The sequence below is a fragment of the Pristiophorus japonicus genome, unplaced genomic scaffold (assembly GCF_044704955.1).
Source record: "Pristiophorus japonicus isolate sPriJap1 unplaced genomic scaffold, sPriJap1.hap1 HAP1_SCAFFOLD_30, whole genome shotgun sequence".
In the NCBI taxonomy this organism is placed as follows: Eukaryota; Metazoa; Chordata; class Chondrichthyes; family Pristiophoridae; genus Pristiophorus; species Pristiophorus japonicus.
In genome coordinates this window covers 11253569-11273346 of record NW_027252779.1, presented here as the reverse complement: position 1 = coordinate 11273346, position 19778 = coordinate 11253569, and the positions used below count along the sequence as shown (strand labels likewise).

At 44.3% G+C, this 19778-nt stretch overlaps 18 non-coding genes across 18 annotated transcripts; all 18 read left to right on the top strand.

The window, feature by feature from the left end:
• The first annotated feature begins 522 nt into the window (after positions 1-522).
• trnai-aau (transfer RNA isoleucine (anticodon AAU)) lies at positions 523-596 on the top strand. Its single transcript has one exon. It is a non-coding gene; the product is annotated as a tRNA-Ile (tRNA).
• A 542-nt stretch (positions 597-1138) lies between these two features.
• trnae-uuc (transfer RNA glutamic acid (anticodon UUC)) lies at positions 1139-1210 on the top strand. The gene has a single exon. It is a non-coding gene; the product is annotated as a tRNA-Glu (tRNA).
• Positions 1211-2633: 1423 nt separating this feature from the next.
• trnai-aau (transfer RNA isoleucine (anticodon AAU)) lies at positions 2634-2707 on the top strand. The gene has a single exon. It is a non-coding gene; the product is annotated as a tRNA-Ile (tRNA).
• A 542-nt stretch (positions 2708-3249) lies between these two features.
• trnae-uuc (transfer RNA glutamic acid (anticodon UUC)) lies at positions 3250-3321 on the top strand. Its single transcript has one exon. It is a non-coding gene; the product is annotated as a tRNA-Glu (tRNA).
• Positions 3322-4744: 1423 nt separating this feature from the next.
• trnai-aau (transfer RNA isoleucine (anticodon AAU)) lies at positions 4745-4818 on the top strand. Its single transcript has one exon. It is a non-coding gene; the product is annotated as a tRNA-Ile (tRNA).
• A 542-nt stretch (positions 4819-5360) lies between these two features.
• On the top strand, positions 5361-5432 carry trnae-uuc (transfer RNA glutamic acid (anticodon UUC)). Its single transcript has one exon. It is a non-coding gene; the product is annotated as a tRNA-Glu (tRNA).
• Positions 5433-6857: 1425 nt separating this feature from the next.
• trnai-aau (transfer RNA isoleucine (anticodon AAU)) lies at positions 6858-6931 on the top strand. Its single transcript has one exon. It is a non-coding gene; the product is annotated as a tRNA-Ile (tRNA).
• Positions 6932-8968: 2037 nt separating this feature from the next.
• On the top strand, positions 8969-9042 carry trnai-aau (transfer RNA isoleucine (anticodon AAU)). The gene has a single exon. It is a non-coding gene; the product is annotated as a tRNA-Ile (tRNA).
• Positions 9043-9584: 542 nt separating this feature from the next.
• trnae-uuc (transfer RNA glutamic acid (anticodon UUC)) lies at positions 9585-9656 on the top strand. The gene has a single exon. It is a non-coding gene; the product is annotated as a tRNA-Glu (tRNA).
• A 1425-nt stretch (positions 9657-11081) lies between these two features.
• trnai-aau (transfer RNA isoleucine (anticodon AAU)) lies at positions 11082-11155 on the top strand. The gene has a single exon. It is a non-coding gene; the product is annotated as a tRNA-Ile (tRNA).
• A 542-nt stretch (positions 11156-11697) lies between these two features.
• Positions 11698-11769, top strand: trnae-uuc (transfer RNA glutamic acid (anticodon UUC)). Its single transcript has one exon. It is a non-coding gene; the product is annotated as a tRNA-Glu (tRNA).
• A 1423-nt stretch (positions 11770-13192) lies between these two features.
• Positions 13193-13266, top strand: trnai-aau (transfer RNA isoleucine (anticodon AAU)). Its single transcript has one exon. It is a non-coding gene; the product is annotated as a tRNA-Ile (tRNA).
• A 541-nt stretch (positions 13267-13807) lies between these two features.
• Positions 13808-13879, top strand: trnae-uuc (transfer RNA glutamic acid (anticodon UUC)). Its single transcript has one exon. It is a non-coding gene; the product is annotated as a tRNA-Glu (tRNA).
• Positions 13880-15302: 1423 nt separating this feature from the next.
• trnai-aau (transfer RNA isoleucine (anticodon AAU)) lies at positions 15303-15376 on the top strand. The gene has a single exon. It is a non-coding gene; the product is annotated as a tRNA-Ile (tRNA).
• Positions 15377-15918: 542 nt separating this feature from the next.
• On the top strand, positions 15919-15990 carry trnae-uuc (transfer RNA glutamic acid (anticodon UUC)). The gene has a single exon. It is a non-coding gene; the product is annotated as a tRNA-Glu (tRNA).
• Positions 15991-17413: 1423 nt separating this feature from the next.
• trnai-aau (transfer RNA isoleucine (anticodon AAU)) lies at positions 17414-17487 on the top strand. The gene has a single exon. It is a non-coding gene; the product is annotated as a tRNA-Ile (tRNA).
• A 542-nt stretch (positions 17488-18029) lies between these two features.
• Positions 18030-18101, top strand: trnae-uuc (transfer RNA glutamic acid (anticodon UUC)). The gene has a single exon. It is a non-coding gene; the product is annotated as a tRNA-Glu (tRNA).
• A 1423-nt stretch (positions 18102-19524) lies between these two features.
• On the top strand, positions 19525-19598 carry trnai-aau (transfer RNA isoleucine (anticodon AAU)). The gene has a single exon. It is a non-coding gene; the product is annotated as a tRNA-Ile (tRNA).
• The last annotated feature ends 180 nt before the right edge of the window (positions 19599-19778 follow it).

Below are 19778 nucleotides of genomic sequence, written 5' to 3'. Positions count from 1 at the left end.
GTATCATTATACTTTACATTGACACAACCTGAGCTCTGAGATGTGTTTTGGACCCATTGCCCCGAAACGAGGACAGAGTGGGTGGGGCAATTCCTTCCGGGGTCAGGTTTTCTTTCAAAAAGGTGTGAGAAAACTTTGCTTGGTTCACTGTCAGACCGAAATAGTTCAGTTGGGAAGGCGTTTGACTGAAGATCCAGATGGTTCATGGCTCAATCCCGTGTTTCAGCAATTTTTGGTTATTTCGCGTTCCCTTCATTCTAAGGGTAGTGGCTGATTTTATATCGGGACAGTGGGCTGTTCAGCGGTTGCGTGATAATAATTTTCAACATGAATTGTTTTTAGATTAAGCTGTTACGTTCTGTTACGTTCTATTTACACTCTGCGCAGTGTTGTAGATGAACAGTGAACAATGTTTAAGCGATGTGATGCGTTCAATGTTTATGCAGTAAATCTGTCATCCAGTGTGAGTTGGAAACACAATCCCCGCAGAGTGAGCTTTCACGCAACGTTAACACAACTTGTGGCCGGTTAGCTCAGTTGGTTAGAGCGTGGTGCTAATAACGCCAAGGTCGCGGGTTCGATCCCCGTACGGGCCATTCCAGTGTTTTTCATAATTTTTATTCGGTGTTTTAGTCACGTTGAAAATCAAATCTTTATAATGAAACAAATCCACACAGAATCACAAGGGTTGGGAATTATTTGGAATAACAGTCATTGCTACTTGCCGACGGGGTGGAGAGGCACATCTTTCTGTTTATTTCTGTTTCTTGGTTTGCTGATAAACGATGAACCGGAGGCCTGTTCCCGTAAATGCTCAAAAGTAGGAACAGACAGCCAGAACGGTTCTGTCGCCTGGAGATGGGCAAAAGACTGCAGTTCAGGACAAAAACACTAAATGAAACGTTCACCCGGCACCGAGAGTGAAAAATCCCGAGAAAAGGACAGAATGAAATAGATTTCAGTGGATGCCTACCCGCACGTGATGCTGCGGATGCGCGGACATATCTTTGGTGTTCTCCACAAAAAATGCCATTTGCTCCGAACAGTTTTACCTGGCGCGAAAGTGGTGAGACTTTGGAAGGAGCAAGCAGGAAAGACTGTGTGGGTCTGCTTGTTGGCAAGCAAATGTGTAGCAGCTTCCCTGGTGGTTTAGTGGTTAGGTTTCGGCGCTTTCACCGCTGCGGCCCGGGTTCGATTCCCGGTCAGGGAACATTGTATTTTCGGCCGTTTGACCTCCAAGGCTGTTCTTGAACAAATTCACAGCTCACTGCACTCTTGCTGGCCCAACCAGCAGCAGCGCATCATTCGTTGTAGTGATACAGCACACACTTCTGTGCCTTCCGTTTCAAAGTCAGCAGTAAATGAGGAGATCTCGCTCTCGCTCAACTGGTGCTGATTGACACCGTAAATGTTGCCAATCATGGCTAACTTTAGCCTTCCGTGTACATTTTTGCGGCACATCACTCTAGCTTACCATCTGTCAATGCATTGCCAGTGTGGAAATATTCAGCATTTTAAACTTAGCAACGTCTGCAAGACTGGAATCAGTGAATGCCTGGGCCATGGCCACTGATAACTTATCCCGAGCATTCATTTGGCCTGGGCCCCTCCTATATTGCACATTGGCTCACTGTGTGTCTATGTTTAGCGTTCACAGGCAATTTACAAGCTCTGAATTTCCCAGCAGTGAATTCATGGAGTGATTGATCTAACCGATATTCAACATCAGTATTGTTAATTCTCAAACAGTTATAAACTCTCCAGTATATTTCACTGTGTCTTCAAGACGGTGAGATCGAGCCTGTTGTGCAAGCTTTGTTTCTTTATGAACACTTCAGCAGAACATTAAATCAACATGTGGAATTGAATTGCTGATTGACACTGTAAATTTGCCAACATTTAACTGCAGTGTGACAACAATCACCGTTATAATTAGGCTTCCATTACGTTCTTGCACGACATCACCCTAAGTAACCTAGTTGATCACAGCACAGATATCAGTTAATTCATTGCCAGTGCGAAAAAATACACATTTTGAACTTAGCAACGTGTACAAGACCATTGCCTGGATCGTGGGCACTGATAACGGAACATGAGCATTAAGATTTTCGGTATCATTATACTTTACATTGACACAACCTGAGCTCTGAGATGTGTTTTGGACCCATTGCCCCGAAACGAGGACAGAGTGGGTGGGGCAATTCCTTCCGGGGTCAGGTTTTCTTTCAAAAAGGTGTGAGAAAACTTTGCTTGGTTCACTGTCAGACCGAAATAGTTCAGTTGGGAAGGCGTTTGACTGAAGATCCAGATGGTTCATGGCTCAATCCCGTGTTTCAGCAATTTTTGGTTATTTCGCGTTCCCTTCATTCTAAGGGTAGTGGCTGATTTTATATCGGGACAGTGGGCTGTTCAGCGGTTGCGTGATAATAATTTTCAACATGAATTGTTTTTAGATTAAGCTGTTACGTTCTGTTACGTTCTATTTACACTCTGCGCAGTGTTGTAGATGAACAGTGAACAATGTTTAAGCGATGTGATGCGTTCAATGTTTATGCAGTAAATCTGTCATCCAGTGTGAGTTGGAAACACAATCCCCGCAGAGTGAGCTTTCACGCAACGTTAACACAACTTGTGGCCGGTTAGCTCAGTTGGTTAGAGCGTGGTGCTAATAACGCCAAGGTCGCGGGTTCGATCCCCGTACGGGCCATTCCAGTGTTTTTCATAATTTTTATTCGGTGTTTTAGTCACGTTGAAAATCAAATCTTTATAATGAAACAAATCCACACAGAATCACAAGGGTTGGGAATTATTTGGAATAACAGTCATTGCTACTTGCCGACGGGGTGGAGAGGCACATCTTTCTGTTTATTTCTGTTTCTTGGTTTGCTGATAAACGATGAACCGGAGGCCTGTTCCCGTAAATGCTCAAAAGTAGGAACAGACAGCCAGAACGGTTCTGTCGCCTGGAGATGGGCAAAAGACTGCAGTTCAGGACAAAAACACTAAATGAAACGTTCACCCGGCACCGAGAGTGAAAAATCCCGAGAAAAGGACAGAATGAAATAGATTTCAGTGGATGCCTACCCGCACGTGATGCTGCGGATGCGCGGACATATCTTTGGTGTTCTCCACAAAAAATGCCATTTGCTCCGAACAGTTTTACCTGGCGCGAAAGTGGTGAGACTTTGGAAGGAGCAAGCAGGAAAGACTGTGTGGGTCTGCTTGTTGGCAAGCAAATGTGTAGCAGCTTCCCTGGTGGTTTAGTGGTTAGGTTTCGGCGCTTTCACCGCTGCGGCCCGGGTTCGATTCCCGGTCAGGGAACATTGTATTTTCGGCCGTTTGACCTCCAAGGCTGTTCTTGAACAAATTCACAGCTCACTGCACTCTTGCTGGCCCAACCAGCAGCAGCGCATCATTCGTTGTAGTGATACAGCACACACTTCTGTGCCTTCCGTTTCAAAGTCAGCAGTAAATGAGGAGATCTCGCTCTCGCTCAACTGGTGCTGATTGACACCGTAAATGTTGCCAATCATGGCTAACTTTAGCCTTCCGTGTACATTTTTGCGGCACATCACTCTAGCTTACCATCTGTCAATGCATTGCCAGTGTGGAAATATTCAGCATTTTAAACTTAGCAACGTCTGCAAGACTGGAATCAGTGAATGCCTGGGCCATGGCCACTGATAACTTATCCCGAGCATTCATTTGGCCTGGGCCCCTCCTATATTGCACATTGGCTCACTGTGTGTCTATGTTTAGCGTTCACAGGCAATTTACAAGCTCTGAATTTCCCAGCAGTGAATTCATGGAGTGATTGATCTAACCGATATTCAACATCAGTATTGTTAAGTCTCAAACAGTTATAAACTCTCCAGTATATTTCACTGTGTCTTCAAGACGGTGAGATCGAGCCTGTTGTGCAAGCTTTGTTTCTTTATGATCACTTCAGCAGAACATTAAATCAACATGTGGAATTGAATTGCTGATTGACACTGTAAATTTGCCAACATTTAACTGCAGTGTGACAACAATCACCGTTATAATTAGGCTTCCATTACGTTCTTGCACGACATCACCCTAAGTAACCTAGTTGATCACAGCACAGATATCAGTTAATTCATTGCCAGTGCGAAAAAATACACATTTTGAACTTAGCAACGTGTACAAGACCATTGCCTGGATCGTGGGCACTGATAACGGAACATGAGCATTAAGATTTTCGGTATCATTATACTTTACATTGACACAACCTGAGCTCTGAGATGTGTTTTGGACCCATTGCCCCGAAACGAGGACAGAGTGGGTGGGGCAATTCCTTCCGGGGTCAGGTTTTCTTTCAAAAAGGTGTGAGAAAACTTTGCTTGGTTCACTGTCAGACCGAAATAGTTCAGTTGGGAAGGCGTTTGACTGAAGATCCAGATGGTTCATGGCTCAATCCCGTGTTTCAGCAATTTTTGGTTATTTCGCGTTCCCTTCATTCTAAGGGTAGTGGCTGATTTTATATCGGGACAGTGGGCTGTTCAGCGGTTGCGTGATAATAATTTTCAACATGAATTGTTTTTAGATTAAGCTGTTACGTTCTGTTACGTTCTATTTACACTCTGCGCAGTGTTGTAGATGAACAGTGAACAATGTTTAAGCGATGTGATGCGTTCAATGTTTATGCAGTAAATCTGTCATCCAGTGTGAGTTGGAAACACAATCCCCGCAGAGTGAGCTTTCACGCAACGTTAACACAACTTGTGGCCGGTTAGCTCAGTTGGTTAGAGCGTGGTGCTAATAACGCCAAGGTCGCGGGTTCGATCCCCGTACGGGCCATTCCAGTGTTTTTCATAATTTTTATTCGGTGTTTTAGTCACGTTGAAAATCAAATCTTTATAATGAAACAAATCCACACAGAATCACAAGGGTTGGGAATTATTTGGAATAACAGTCATTGCTACTTGCCGACGGGGTGGAGAGGCACATCTTTCTGTTTATTTCTGTTTCTTGGTTTGCTGATAAACGATGAACCGGAGGCCTGTTCCCGTAAATGCTCAAAAGTAGGAACAGACAGCCAGAACGGTTCTGTCGCCTGGAGATGGGCAAAAGACTGTAGTTCAGGACAAAAACACTAAATGAAATGTTCACCCGGCACCGAGAGTGAAAAATCCCGAGAAAAGGACAGAATGAAATAGATTTCAGTGGATGCCTACCCGCACGTGATGCTGCGGATGCGCGGACATATCTTTGGTGTTCTCCACAAAAAATGCCATTTGCTCCGAACAGTTTTACCTGGCGCGAAAGTGGTGAGACTTTGGAAGGAGCAAGCAGGAAAGACTGTGTGGGTCTGCTTGTTGGCAAGCAAATGTGTAGCAGCTTCCCTGGTGGTTTAGTGGTTAGGTTTCGGCGCTTTCACCGCTGCGGCCCGGGTTCGATTCCCGGTCAGGGAACATTGTATTTTCGGCCGTTTGACCTGCAAGGCTGTTCTTGAACAAATTCACAGCTCACTGCACTCTTGCTGCCCCAACCACATCAGCAGCGCATCATTCGTTGTCGTGATACAGCACACACTTCTGTGCCTTCCGTTTCAAAGTCAGCAGAAAATGAGGAGATCTCGCTCTCGCTCAACTGGTGCTGATTGACACCGTAAATGTTGCCGATCATGGCTAACTTTAGCCTTCCGTGTACATTTTTGCGGCACATCACTCTAGCTTACCATCTGTCAATGCATTGCCAGTGTGGAAATATTCAGCATTTTAAACTTAGCAACGTCTGCAAGACTGGAATCAGTGAATGCCTGGGCCATAGCCACTGATAACTTATCCCGAGCATTCATTTGGCCTGGGCCCCTCCTATATTGCACATTGGCTCACTGTGTGTCTATGTTTAGCGTTCACAGGCAATTTACAAGTTCTGAATTTCCCAGCAGTGAATTCATGGAGTGATTGATCTAACCGATATTCAACATCAGTATTGTTAAGTCTCAAACAGTTATAAACTCTCCAGTATATTTCACTGTGTCTTCAAGACGGTGAGATCGAGCCTGTTGTGCAAGCTTTGTTTCTTTATGATCACTTCAGCAGAACATTAAATCAACATGTGGAATTGAATTGCTGATTGACACTGTAAATTTGCCAACATTTAACTGCAGTGTGACAACAATCACCGTTATAATTAGGCTTCCATTACGTTCTTGCACGACATCACCCTAAGTAACCTAGTTGATCACAGCACAGATATCAGTTAATTCATTGCCAGTGCGAAAAAATACACATTTTGAACTTAGCAACGTGTACAAGACCATTGCCTGGATCGTGGGCACTGATAACGGAACATGAGCATTAAGATTTTCGGTATCATTATACTTTACATTGACACAACCTGAGCTCTGAGATGTGTTTTGGACCCATTGCCCCGAAACGAGGACAGAGTGGGTGGGGCAATTCCTTCCGGGGTCAGGTTTTCTTTCAAAAAGGTGTGAGAAAACTTTGCTTGGTTCACTGTCAGACCGAAATAGTTCAGTTGGGAAGGCGTTTGACTGAAGATCCAGATGGTTCATGGCTCAATCCCGTGTTTCAGCAATTTTTGGTTATTTCGCGTTCCCTTCATTCTAAGGGTAGTGGCTGATTTTATATCGGGACAGTGGGCTGTTCAGCGGTTGCGTGATAATAATTTTCAACATGAATTGTTTTTAGATTAAGCTGTTACGTTCTGTTACGTTCTATTTACACTCTGCGCAGTGTTGTAGATGAACAGTGAACAATGTTTAAGCGATGTGATGCGTTCAATGTTTATGCAGTAAATCTGTCATCCAGTGTGAGTTGGAAACACAATCCCCGCAGAGTGAGCTTTCACGCAACGTTAACACAACTTGTGGCCGGTTAGCTCAGTTGGTTAGAGCGTGGTGCTAATAACGCCAAGGTCGCGGGTTCGATCCCCGTACGGGCCATTCCAGTGTTTTTCATAATTTTTATTCGGTGTTTTAGTCACGTTGAAAATCAAATCTTTATAATGAAACAAATCCACACAGAATCACAAGGGTTGGGAATTATTTGGAATAACAGTCATTGCTACTTGCCGACGGGGTGGAGAGGCACATCTTTCTGTTTATTTCTGTTTCTTGGTTTGCTGATAAACGATGAACCGGAGGCCTGTTCCCGTAAATGCTCAAAAGTAGGAACAGACAGCCAGAACGGTTCTGTCGCCTGGAGATGGGCAAAAGACTGTAGTTCAGGACAAAAACACTAAATGAAATGTTCACCCGGCACCGAGAGTGAAAAATCCCGAGAAAAGGACAGAATGAAATAGATTTCAGTGGATGCCTACCCGCACGTGATGCTGCGGATGCGCGGACATATCTTTGGTGTTCTCCACAAAAAATGCCATTTGCTCCGAACAGTTTTACCTGGCGCGAAAGTGGTGAGACTTTGGAAGGAGCAAGCAGGAAAGACTGTGTGGGTCTGCTTGTTGGCAAGCAAATGTGTAGCAGCTTCCCTGGTGGTTTAGTGGTTAGGTTTTGGCGCTTTCACCGCTGCGGCCCGGGTTCGATTCCCGGTCAGGGAACATTGTATTTTCGGCCGTTTGACCTGCAAGGCTGTTCTTGAACAAATTCACAGCTCACTGCACTCTTGCTGGCCCAACCAGCAGCAGCGCATCATTCGTTGTAGTGATACAGCACACACTTCTGTGCCTTCCGTTTCAAAGTCAGCAGTAAATGAGGAGATCTCGCTCTCGCTCAACTGGTGCTGATTGACACCGTAAATGTTGCCAATCATGGCTAACTTTAGCCTTCCGTGTACATTTTTGCGGCACATCACTCTAGCTTACCATCTGTCAATGCATTGCCAGTGTGGAAATATTCAGCATTTTAAACTTAGCAACGTCTGCAAGACTGGAATCAGTGAATGCCTGGGCCATGGCCACTGATAACTTATCCCGAGCATTCATTTGGCCTGGGCCCCTCCTATATTGCACATTGGCTCACTGTGTGTCTATGTTTAGCGTTCACAGGCAATTTACAAGCTCTGAATTTCCCAGCAGTGAATTCATGGAGTGATTGATCTAACCGATATTCAACATCAGTATTGTTAAGTCTCAAACAGTTATAAACTCTCCAGTATATTTCACTGTGTCTTCAAGACGGTGAGATCGAGCCTGTTGTGCAAGCTTTGTTTCTTTATGATCACTTCAGCAGAACATTAAATCAACATGTGGAATTGAATTGCTGATTGACACTGTAAATTTGCCAACATTTAACTGCAGTGTGACAACAATCACCGTTATAATTAGGCTTCCATTACGTTCTTGCACGACATCACCCTAAGTAACCTAGTTGATCACAGCACAGATATCAGTTAATTCATTGCCAGTGCGAAAAAATACACATTTTGAACTTAGCAACGTGTACAAGACCATTGCCTGGATCGTGGGCACTGATAACGGAACATGAGCATTAAGATTTTCGGTATCATTATACTTTACATTGACACAACCTGAGCTCTGAGATGTGTTTTGGACCCATTGCCCCGAAACGAGGACAGAGTGGGTGGGGCAATTCCTTCCGGGGTCAGGTTTTCTTTCAAAAAGGTGTGAGAAAACTTTGCTTGGTTCACTGTCAGACCGAAATAGTTCAGTTGGGAAGGCGTTTGACTGAAGATCCAGATGGTTCATGGCTCAATCCCGTGTTTCAGCAATTTTTGGTTATTTCGCGTTCCCTTCATTCTAAGGGTAGTGGCTGATTTTATATCGGGACAGTGGGCTGTTCAGCGGTTGCGTGATAATAATTTTCAACATGAATTGTTTTTAGATTAAGCTGTTACGTTCTGTTACGTTCTATTTACACTCTGCGCAGTGTTGTAGATGAACAGTGAACAATGTTTAAGCGATGTGATGCGTTCAATGTTTATGCAGTAAATCTGTCATCCAGTGTGAGTTGGAAACACAATCCCCGCAGAGTGAGCTTTCACGCAACGTTAACACAACTTGTGGCCGGTTAGCTCAGTTGGTTAGAGCGTGGTGCTAATAACGCCAAGGTCGCGGGTTCGATCCCCGTACGGGCCATTCCAGTGTTTTTCATAATTTTTATTCGGTGTTTTAGTCACGTTGAAAATCAAATCTTTATAATGAAACAAATCCACACAGAATCACAAGGGTTGGGAATTATTTGGAATAACAGTCATTGCTACTTGCCGACGGGGTGGAGAGGCACATCTTTCTGTTTATTTCTGTTTCTTGGTTTGCTGATAAACGATGAACCGGAGGCCTGTTCCCGTAAATGCTCAAAAGTAGGAACAGACAGCCAGAACGGTTCTGTCGCCTGGAGATGGGCAAAAGACTGTAGTTCAGGACAAAAACACTAAATGAAATGTTCACCCGGCACCGAGAGTGAAAAATCCCGAGAAAAGGACAGAATGAAATAGATTTCAGTGGATGCCTACCCGCACGTGATGCTGCGGATGCGCGGACATATCTTTGGTGTTCTCCACAAAAAATGCCATTTGCTCCGAACAGTTTTACCTGGCGCGAAAGTGGTGAGACTTTGGAAGGAGCAAGCAGGAAAGACTGTGTGGGTCTGCTTGTTGGCAAGCAAATGTGTAGCAGCTTCCCTGGTGGTTTAGTGGTTAGGTTTCGGCGCTTTCACCGCTGCGGCCCGGGTTCGATTCCCGGTCAGGGAACATTGTATTTTCGGCCGTTTGACCTGCAAGGCTGTTCTTGAACAAATTCACAGCTCACTGCACTCTTGCTGCCCCAACCACATCAGCAGCGCATCATTCGTTGTCGTGATACAGCACACACTTCTGTGCCTTCCGTTTCAAAGTCAGCAGTAAATGAGGAGATCTCGCTCTCGCTCAACTGGTGCTGATTGACACCGTAAATTTTGCCGATCATGGCTAACTTTAGCCTTCCGTGTACATTTTTGCGGCACATCACTCTAGCTTACCATCTGTCAATGCATTGCCAGTGTGGAAATATTCAGCATTTTAAACTTAGCAACGTCTGCAAGACTGGAATCAGTGAATGCCTGGGCCATGGCCACTGATAACTTATCCCGAGCATTCATTTGGCCTGGGCCGCTCCTTTTTTGCACATTGGCTCACTGTGTGTCTATGTTTAGCGTTCACAGGCAATTTACAAGCTCTGAATTTCCCAGCAGTGAATTCATGGAGTGATTGATCTAACCGATATTCAACATCAGTATTGTTAAGTCTCAAACAGTTATAAACTCTCCAGTATATTTCACTGTGTCTTCAAGACGGTGAGATCGAGCCTGTTGTGCAAGCTTTGTTTCTTTATGAACACTTCAGCAGAACATTAAATCAACATGTGGAATTGAATTGCTGATTGACACTGTAAATTTGCCAACATTTAACTGCAGTGTGACAACAATCACCGTTATAATTAGGCTTCCATTACGTTCTTGCACGACATCACCCTAAGTAACCTAGTTGATCACAGCACAGATATCAGTTAATTCATTGCCAGTGCGAAAAAATACACATTTTGAACTTAGCAACGTGTACAAGACCATTGCCTGGATCGTGGGCACTGATAACGGAACATGAGCATTAAGATTTTCGGTATCATTATACTTTACATTGACACAACCTGAGCTCTGAGATGTGTTTTGGACCCATTGCCCCGAAACGAGGACAGAGTGGGTGGGGCAATTCCTTCCGGGGTCAGGTTTTCTTTCAAAAAGGTGTGAGAAAACTTTGCTTCGTTCACTGTCAGACCGAAATAGTTCAGTTGGGAAGGCGTTTGACTGAAGATCCAGATGGTTCATGGCTCAATCCCGTGTTTCAGCAATTTTTGGTTATTTCGCGTTCCCTTCATTCTAAGGGTAGTGGCTGATTTTATATCGGGACAGTGGGCTGTTCAGCGGTTGCGTGATAATAATTTTCAACATGAATTGTTTTTAGATTAAGCTGTTACGTTCTGTTACGTTCTATTTACACTCTGCGCAGTGTTGTAGATGAACAGTGAACAATGTTTAAGCGATGTGATGCGTTCAATGTTTATGCAGTAAATCTGTCATCCAGTGTGAGTTGGAAACACAATCCCCGCAGAGTGAGCTTTCACGCAACGTTAACACAACTTGTGGCCGGTTAGCTCAGTTGGTTAGAGCGTGGTGCTAATAACGCCAAGGTCGCGGGTTCGATCCCCGTACGGGCCATTCCAGTGTTTTTCATAATTTTTATTCGGTGTTTTAGTCACGTTGAAAATCAAATCTTTATAATGAAACAAATCCACACAGAATCACAAGGGTTGGGAATTATTTGGAATAACAGTCATTGCTACTTGCCGACGGGGTGGAGAGGCACATCTTTCTGTTTATTTCTGTTTCTTGGTTTGCTGATAAACGATGAACCGGAGGCCTGTTCCCGTAAATGCTCAAAAGTAGGAACAGGCAGCCAGAACGGTTCTGTCGCCTGGAGATGGGCAAAAGACTGTAGTTCAGGACAAAAACACTAAATGAAATGTTCACCCGGCACCGAGAGTGAAAAATCCCGAGAAAAGGACAGAATGAAATAGATTTCAGTGGATGCCTACCCGCACGTGATGCTGCGGATGCGCGGACATATCTTTGGTGTTCTCCACAAAAAATGCCATTTGCTCCGAACAGTTTTACCTGGCGCGAAAGTGGTGAGACTTTGGAAGGAGCAAGCAGGAAAGACTGTGTGGGTCTGCTTGTTGGCAAGCAAATGTGTAGCAGCTTCCCTGGTGGTTTAGTGGTTAGGTTTCGGCGCTTTCACCGCTGCGGCCCGGGTTCGATTCCCGGTCAGGGAACATTGTATTTTCGGCCGTTTGACCTGCAAGGCTGTTCTTGAACAAATTCACAGCTCACTGCACTCTTGCTGCCCCAACCATCAGCAGCGCATCATTCGTTGTAGTGATACAGCACACACTTCTGTGCCTTCCGTTTCAAAGTCAGCAGTAAATGAGGAGATCTCGCTCTCGCTCAACTGGTGCTGATTGACACCGTAAATGTTGCCAATCATGGCTAACTTTAGCCTTCCGTGTACATTTTTGCGGCACATCACTCTAGCTTACCATCTGTCAATGCATTGCCAGTGTGGAAATATTCAGCATTTTAAACTTAGCAACGTCTGCAAGACTGGAATCAGTGAATGCCTGGGCCATGGCCACTGATAACTTATCCCGAGCATTCATTTGGCCTGGGCCCCTCCTATATTGCACATTGGCTCACTGTGTGTCTATGTTTAGCGTTCACAGGCAATTTACAAGCTCTGAATTTCCCAGCAGTGAATTCATGGAGTGATTGATCTAACCGATATTCAACATCAGTATTGTTAATTCTCAAACAGTTATAAACTCTCCAGTATATTTCACTGTGTCTTCAAGACGGTGAGATCGAGCCTGTTGTGCAAGCTTTGTTTCTTTATGAACACTTCAGCAGAACATTAAATCAACATGTGGAATTGAATTGCTGATTGACACTGTAAATTTGCCAACATTTAACTGCAGTGTGACAACAATCACCGTTATAATTAGGCTTCCATTACGTTCTTGCACGACATCACCCTAAGTAACCTAGTTGATCACAGCACAGATATCAGTTAATTCATTGCCAGTGCGAAAAAATACACATTTTGAACTTAGCAACGTGTACAAGACCATTGCCTGGATCGTGGGCACTGATAACGGAACATGAGCATTAAGATTTTCGGTATCATTATACTTTACATTGACACAACCTGAGCTCTGAGATGTGTTTTGGACCCATTGCCCCGAAACGAGGACAGAGTGGGTGGGGCAATTCCTTCCGGGGTCAGGTTTTCTTTCAAAAAGGTGTGAGAAAACTTTGCTTCGTTTACTGTCAGACCGAAATAGTTCAGTTGGGAAGGCGTTTGACTGAAGATCCAGATGGTTCATGGCTCAATCCCGTGTTTCAGCAATTTTTGGTTATTTCGCGTTCCCTTCATTCTAAGGGTAGTGGCTGATTTTATATCGGGACAGTGGGCTGTTCAGCGGTTGCGTGATAATAATTTTCAACATGAATTGTTTTTAGATTAAGCTGTTACGTTCTGTTACGTTCTATTTACACTCTGCGCAGTGTTGTAGATGAACAGTGAACAATGTTTAAGCGATGTGATGCGTTCAATGTTTATGAGGTAAATCTGTCATCCAGTGTGAGTTGGAAACACAATCCCCGCAGAGTGAGCTTTCACGCAACGTTAACACAACTTGTGGCCGGTTAGCTCAGTTGGTTAGAGCGTGGTGCTAATAACGCCAAGGTCGCGGGTTCGATCCCCGTACGGGCCATTCCAGTGTTTTTCATAATTTTTATTCGGTTTTTAATCACGTTGAAAATCAAATCTTTATAATGAAACAAATCCACACAGAATCACAAGGGTTGGGAATTATTTGGAATAACAGTCATTGCTACTTGCCGACGGGGTGGAGAGGCACATCTTTCTGTTTATTTCTGTTTCTTGGTTTGCTGATAAACGATGAACCGGAGGCCTGTTCCCGTAAATGCTCAAAAGTAGGAACAGACAGCCAGAACGGTTCTGTCGCCTGGAGATGGGCAAAAGACTGTAGTTCAGGACAAAAACACTAAATGAAATGTTCACCCGGCACCGAGAGTGAAAAATCCCGAGAAAAGGACAGAATGAAATAGATTTCAGTGGATGCCTACCCGCACGTGATGCTGCGGATGCGCGGACATATCTTTGGTGTTCTCCACAAAAAATGCCATTTGCTCCGAACAGTTTTACCTGGCGCGAAAGTGGTGAGACTTTGGAAGGAGCAAGCAGGAAAGACTGTGTGGGTCTGCTTGTTGGCAAGCAAATGTGTAGCAGCTTCCCTGGTGGTTTAGTGGTTAGGTTTCGGCGCTTTCACCGCTGCGGCCCGGGTTCGATTCCCGGTCAGGGAACATTGTATTTTCGGCCGTTTGACCTGCAAGGCTGTTCTTGAACAAATTCACAGCTCACTGCACTCTTGCTGCCCCAACCATCAGCAGCGCATCATTCGTTGTAGTGATACAGCACACACTTCTGTGCCTTCCGTTTCAAAGTCAGCAGTAAATGAGGAGATCTCGCTCTCGCTCAACTGGTGCTGATTGACACCGTAAATGTTGCCAATCATGGCTAACTTTAGCCTTCCGTGTACATTTTTGCGGCACATCACTCTAGCTTACCATCTGACAATGCATTGCCAGTGTGGAAATATTCAGCATTTTAAACTTAGCAACGTCTGCAAGACTGGAATCACTGAATGCCTGGGCCATGGCCACTGATAACTTATCCCGAGCATTCATTTGGCCTGGGCCCCTCCTATATTGCACATTGGCTCACTGTGTGTCTATGTTTAGCGTTCACAGGCAATTTACAAGCTCTGAATTTCCCAGCAGTGAATTCATGGAGTGATTGATCTAACCGATATTCAACATCAGTATTGTTAAGTCTCAAACAGTTATAAACTCTCCAGTATATTTCACTGTGTCTTCAAGACGGTGAGATCGAGCCTGTTGTGCAAGCTTTGTTTCTTTATGAACACTTCAGCAGAACATTAAATCAACATGTGGAATTGAATTGCTGATTGACACTGTAAATTTGCCAACATTTAACTGCAGTGTGACAACAATCACCGTTATAATTAGGCTTCCATTACGTTCTTGCACGACATCACCCTAAGTAACCTAGTTGATCACAGCACAGATATCAGTTAATTCATTGCCAGTGCGAAAAAATACACATTTTGAACTTAGCAACGTGTACAAGACCATTGCCTGGATCGTGGGCACTGATAACGGAACATGAGCATTAAGATTTTCGGTATCATTATACTTTACATTGACACAACCTGAGCTCTGAGATGTGTTTTGGACCCATTGCCCCGAAACGAGGACAGAGTGGGTGGGGCAATTCCTTCCGGGGTCAGGTTTTCTTTCAAAAAGGTGTGAGAAAACTTTGCTTCGTTCACTGTCAGACCGAAATAGTTCAGTTGGGAAGGCGTTTGACTGAAGATCCAGATGGTTCATGGCTCAATCCCGTGTTTCAGCAATTTTTGGTTATTTCGCGTTCCCTTCATTCTAAGGGTAGTGGCTGATTTTATATCGGGACAGTGGGCTGTTCAGCGGTTGCGTGATAATAATTTTCAACATGAATTGTTTTTAGATTAAGCTGTTACGTTCTGTTACGTTCTATTTACACTCTGCGCAGTGTTGTAGATGAACAGTGAACAATGTTTAAGCGATGTGATGCGTTCAATGTTTATGCAGTAAATCTGTCATCCAGTGTGAGTTGGAAACACAATCCCCGCAGAGTGAGCTTTCACGCAACGTTAACACAACTTGTGGCCGGTTAGCTCAGTTGGTTAGAGCGTGGTGCTAATAACGCCAAGGTCGCGGGTTCGATCCCCGTACGGGCCATTCCAGTGTTTTTCATAATTTTTATTCGGTGTTTTAGTCACGTTGAAAATCAAATCTTTATAATGAAACAAATCCACACAGAATCACAAGGGTTGGGAATTATTTGGAATAACAGTCATTGCTACTTGCCGACGGGGTGGAGAGGCACATCTTTCTGTTTATTTCTGTTTCTTGGTTTGCTGATAAACGATGAACCGGAGGCCTGTTCCCGTAAATGCTCAAAAGTAGGAACAGGCAGCCAGAACGGTTCTGTCGCCTGGAGATGGGCAAAAGACTGTAGTTCAGGACAAAAACACTAAATGAAATGTTCACCCGGCACCGAGAGTGAAAAATCCCGAGAAAAGGACAGAATGAAATAGATTTCAGTGGATGCCTACCCGCACGTGATGCTGCGGATGCGCGGACATATCTTTGGTGTTCTCCACAAAAAATGCCATTTGCTCCGAACAGTTTTACCTGGCGCGAAAGTGGTGAGACTTTGGAAGGAGCAAGCAGGAAAGACTGTGTGGGTCTGCTTGTTGGCAAGCAAATGTGTAGCAGCTTCCCTGGTGGTTTAGTGGTTAGGTTTCGGCGCTTTCACCGCTGCGGCCCGGGTTCGATTCCCGGTCAGGGAACATTGTATTTTCGGCCGTTTGACCTGCAAGGCTGTTCTTGAACAAACTCACAGCTCACTGCACTCTTGCTGCCCCAACCATCAGCAGCGCATCATTCGTTGTAGTGATACAGCACACACTTCTGTGCCTTCCGTTTCAAAGTCAGCAGTAAATGAGGAGATCTCGCTCTCGCTCAACTGGTGCTGATTGACACCGTAAATGTTGCCAATCATGGCTAACTTTAGCCTTCCGTGTACATTTTTGCGGCACATCACTCTAGCTTACCATCTGTCAATGCATTGCCAGTGTGGAAATATTCAGCATTTTAAACTTAGCAACGTCTGCAAGACTGGAATCAGTGAATGCCTGGGCCATGGCCACTGATAACTTATCCCGAGCATTCATTTGGCCTGGGCCCCTCCTATATTGCACATTGGCTCACTGTGTGTCTATGTTTAGCGTTCACAGGCAATTTACAAGCTCTGAATTTCCCAGCAGTGAATTCATGGAGTGATTGATCTAACCGATATTCAACATCAGTATTGTTAAGTCTCAAACAGTTATAAACTCTCCAGTATATTTCACTGTGTCTTCAAGACGGTGAGATCGAGCCTGTTGTGCAAGCTTTGTTTCTTTATGAACACTTCAGCAGAACATTAAATCAACATGTGGAATTGAATTGCTGATTGACACTGTAAATTTGCCAACATTTAACTGCAGTGTGACAACAATCACCGTTATAATTAGGCTTCCATTACGTTCTTGCACGACATCACCCTAAGTAACCTAGTTGATCACAGCACAGATATCAGTTAATTCATTGCCAGTGCGAAAAAATACACATTTTGAACTTAGCAACGTGTACAAGACCATTGCCTGGATCGTGGGCACTGATAACGGAACATGAGCATTAAGATTTTCGGTATCATTATACTTTACATTGACACAACCTGAGCTCTGAGATGTGTTTTGGACCCATTGCCCCGAAACGAGGACAGAGTGGGTGGGGCAATTCCTTCCGGGGTCAGGTTTTCTTTCAAAAAGGTGTGAGAAAACTTTGCTTCGTTCACTGTCAGACCGAAATAGTTCAGTTGGGAAGGCGTTTGACTGAAGATCCAGATGGTTCATGGCTCAATCCCGTGTTTCAGCAATTTTTGGTTATTTCGCGTTCCCTTCATTCTAAGGGTAGTGGCTGATTTTATATCGGGACAGTGGGCTGTTCAGCGGTTGCGTGATAATAATTTTCAACATGAATTGTTTTTAGATTAAGCTGTTACGTTCTGTTACGTTCTATTTACACTCTGCGCAGTGTTGTAGATGAACAGTGAACAATGTTTAAGCGATGTGATGCGTTCAATGTTTATGCAGTAAATCTGTCATCCAGTGTGAGTTGGAAACACAATCCCCGCAGAGTGAGCTTTCACGCAACGTTAACACAACTTGTGGCCGGTTAGCTCAGTTGGTTAGAGCGTGGTGCTAATAACGCCAAGGTCGCGGGTTCGATCCCCGTACGGGCCATTCCAGTGTTTTTCATAATTTTTATTCGGTGTTTTAGTCACGTTGAAAATCAAATCTTTATAATGAAACAAATCCACACAGAATCACAAGGGTTGGGAATTATTTGGAATAACAGTCATTGCTATTTGCCGACGGGGTGGAGAGGCACATCTTTCTGTTTATTTCTGTTTCTTGGTTTGCTGATAAACGATGAACCGGAGGCCTGTTCCCGTAAATGCTCAAAAGTAGGAACAGACAGCCAGAACGGTTCTGTCGCCTGGAGATGGGCAAAAGACTGTAGTTCAGGACAAAAACACTAAATGAAATGTTCACCCGGCACCGAGAGTGAAAAATCCCGAGAAAAGGACAGAATGAAATAGATTTCAGTGGATGCCTACCCGCACGTGATGCTGCGGATGCGCGGACATATCTTTGGTGTTCTCCACAAAAAATGCCATTTGCTCCGAACAGTTTTACCTGGCGCGAAAGTGGTGAGACTTTGGAAGGAGCAAGCAGGAAAGACTGTGTGGGTCTGCTTGTTGGCAAGCAAATGTGTAGCAGCTTCCCTGGTGGTTTAGTGGTTAGGTTTCGGCGCTTTCACCGCTGCGGCCCGGGTTCGATTCCCGGTCAGGGAACATTGTATTTTCGGCCGTTTGACCTGCAAGGCTGTTCTTGAACAAATTCACAGCTCACTGCACTCTTGCTGCCCCAACCATCAGCAGCGCATCATTCGTTGTAGTGATACAGCACACACTTCTGTGCCTTCCGTTTCAAAGTCAGCAGTAAATGAGGAGATCTCGCTCTCGCTCAACTGGTGCTGATTGACACCGTAAATGTTGCCAATCATGGCTAACTTTAGCCTTCCGTGTACATTTTTGCGGCACATCACTCTAGCTTACCATCTGTCAATGCATTGCCAGTGTGGAAATATTCAGCATTTTAAACTTAGCAACGTCTGCAAGACTGGAATCAGTGAATGCCTGGGCCATGGCCACTGATAACTTATCCCGAGCATTCATTTGGCCTGGGCCCCTCCTATATTGCACATTGGCTCACTGTGTGTCTATGTTTAGCGTTCACAGGCAATTTACAAGCTCTGAATTTCCCAGCAGTGAATTCATGGAGTGATTGATCTAACCGATATTCAACATCAGTATTGTTAATTCTCAAACAGTTATAAACTCTCCAGTATATTTCACTGTGTCTTCAAGACGGTGAGATCGAGCCTGTTGTGCAAGCTTTGTTTCTTTATGAACACTTCAGCAGAACATTAAATCAACATGTGGAATTGAATTGCTGATTGACACTGTAAATTTGCCAACATTTAACTGCAGTGTGACAACAATCACCGTTATAATTAGGCTTCCATTACGTTCTTGCACGACATCACCCTAAGTAACATAGTTGATCACAGCACAGATATCAGTTAATTCATTGCCAGTGCGAAAAAATACACATTTTGAACTTAGCAACGTGTACAAGACCATTGCCTGGATCGTGGGCACTGATAACGGAACATGAGCATTAAGATTTTCGGTATCATTATACTTTACATTGACACAACCTGAGCTCTGAGATGTGTTTTGGACCCATTGCCCCGAAACGAGGACAGAGTGGGTGGGGCAATTCCTTCCGGGGTCAGGTTTTCTTTCAAAAAGGTGTGAGAAAACTTTGCTTCGTTTACTGTCAGACCGAAATAGTTCAGTTGGGAAGGCGTTTGACTGAAGATCCAGATGGTTCATGGCTCAATCCCGTGTTTCAGCAATTTTTGGTTATTTCGCGTTCCCTTCATTCTAAGGGTAGTGGCTGATTTTATATCGGGACAGTGGGCTGTTCAGCGGTTGCGTGATAATAATTTTCAACATGAATTGTTTTTAGATTAAGCTGTTACGTTCTGTTACGTTCTATTTACACTCTGCGCAGTGTTGTAGATGAACAGTGAACAATGTTTAAGCGATGTGATGCGTTCAATGTTTATGAGGTAAATCTGTCATCCAGTGTGAGTTGGAAACACAATCCCCGCAGAGTGAGCTTTCACGCAACGTTAACACAACTTGTGGCCGGTTAGCTCAGTTGGTTAGAGCGTGGTGCTAATAACGCCAAGGTCGCGGGTTCGATCCCCGTACGGGCCATTCCAGTGTTTTTCATAATTTTTATTCGGTTTTTAATCACGTTGAAAATCAAATCTTTATAATGAAACAAATCCACACAGAATCACAAGGGTTGGGAATTATTTGGAATAACAGTCATTGCTACTTGCCGACGGGGTGGAGAGGCACATCTTTCTGTTTATTTCTGTTTCTTGGTTTGCT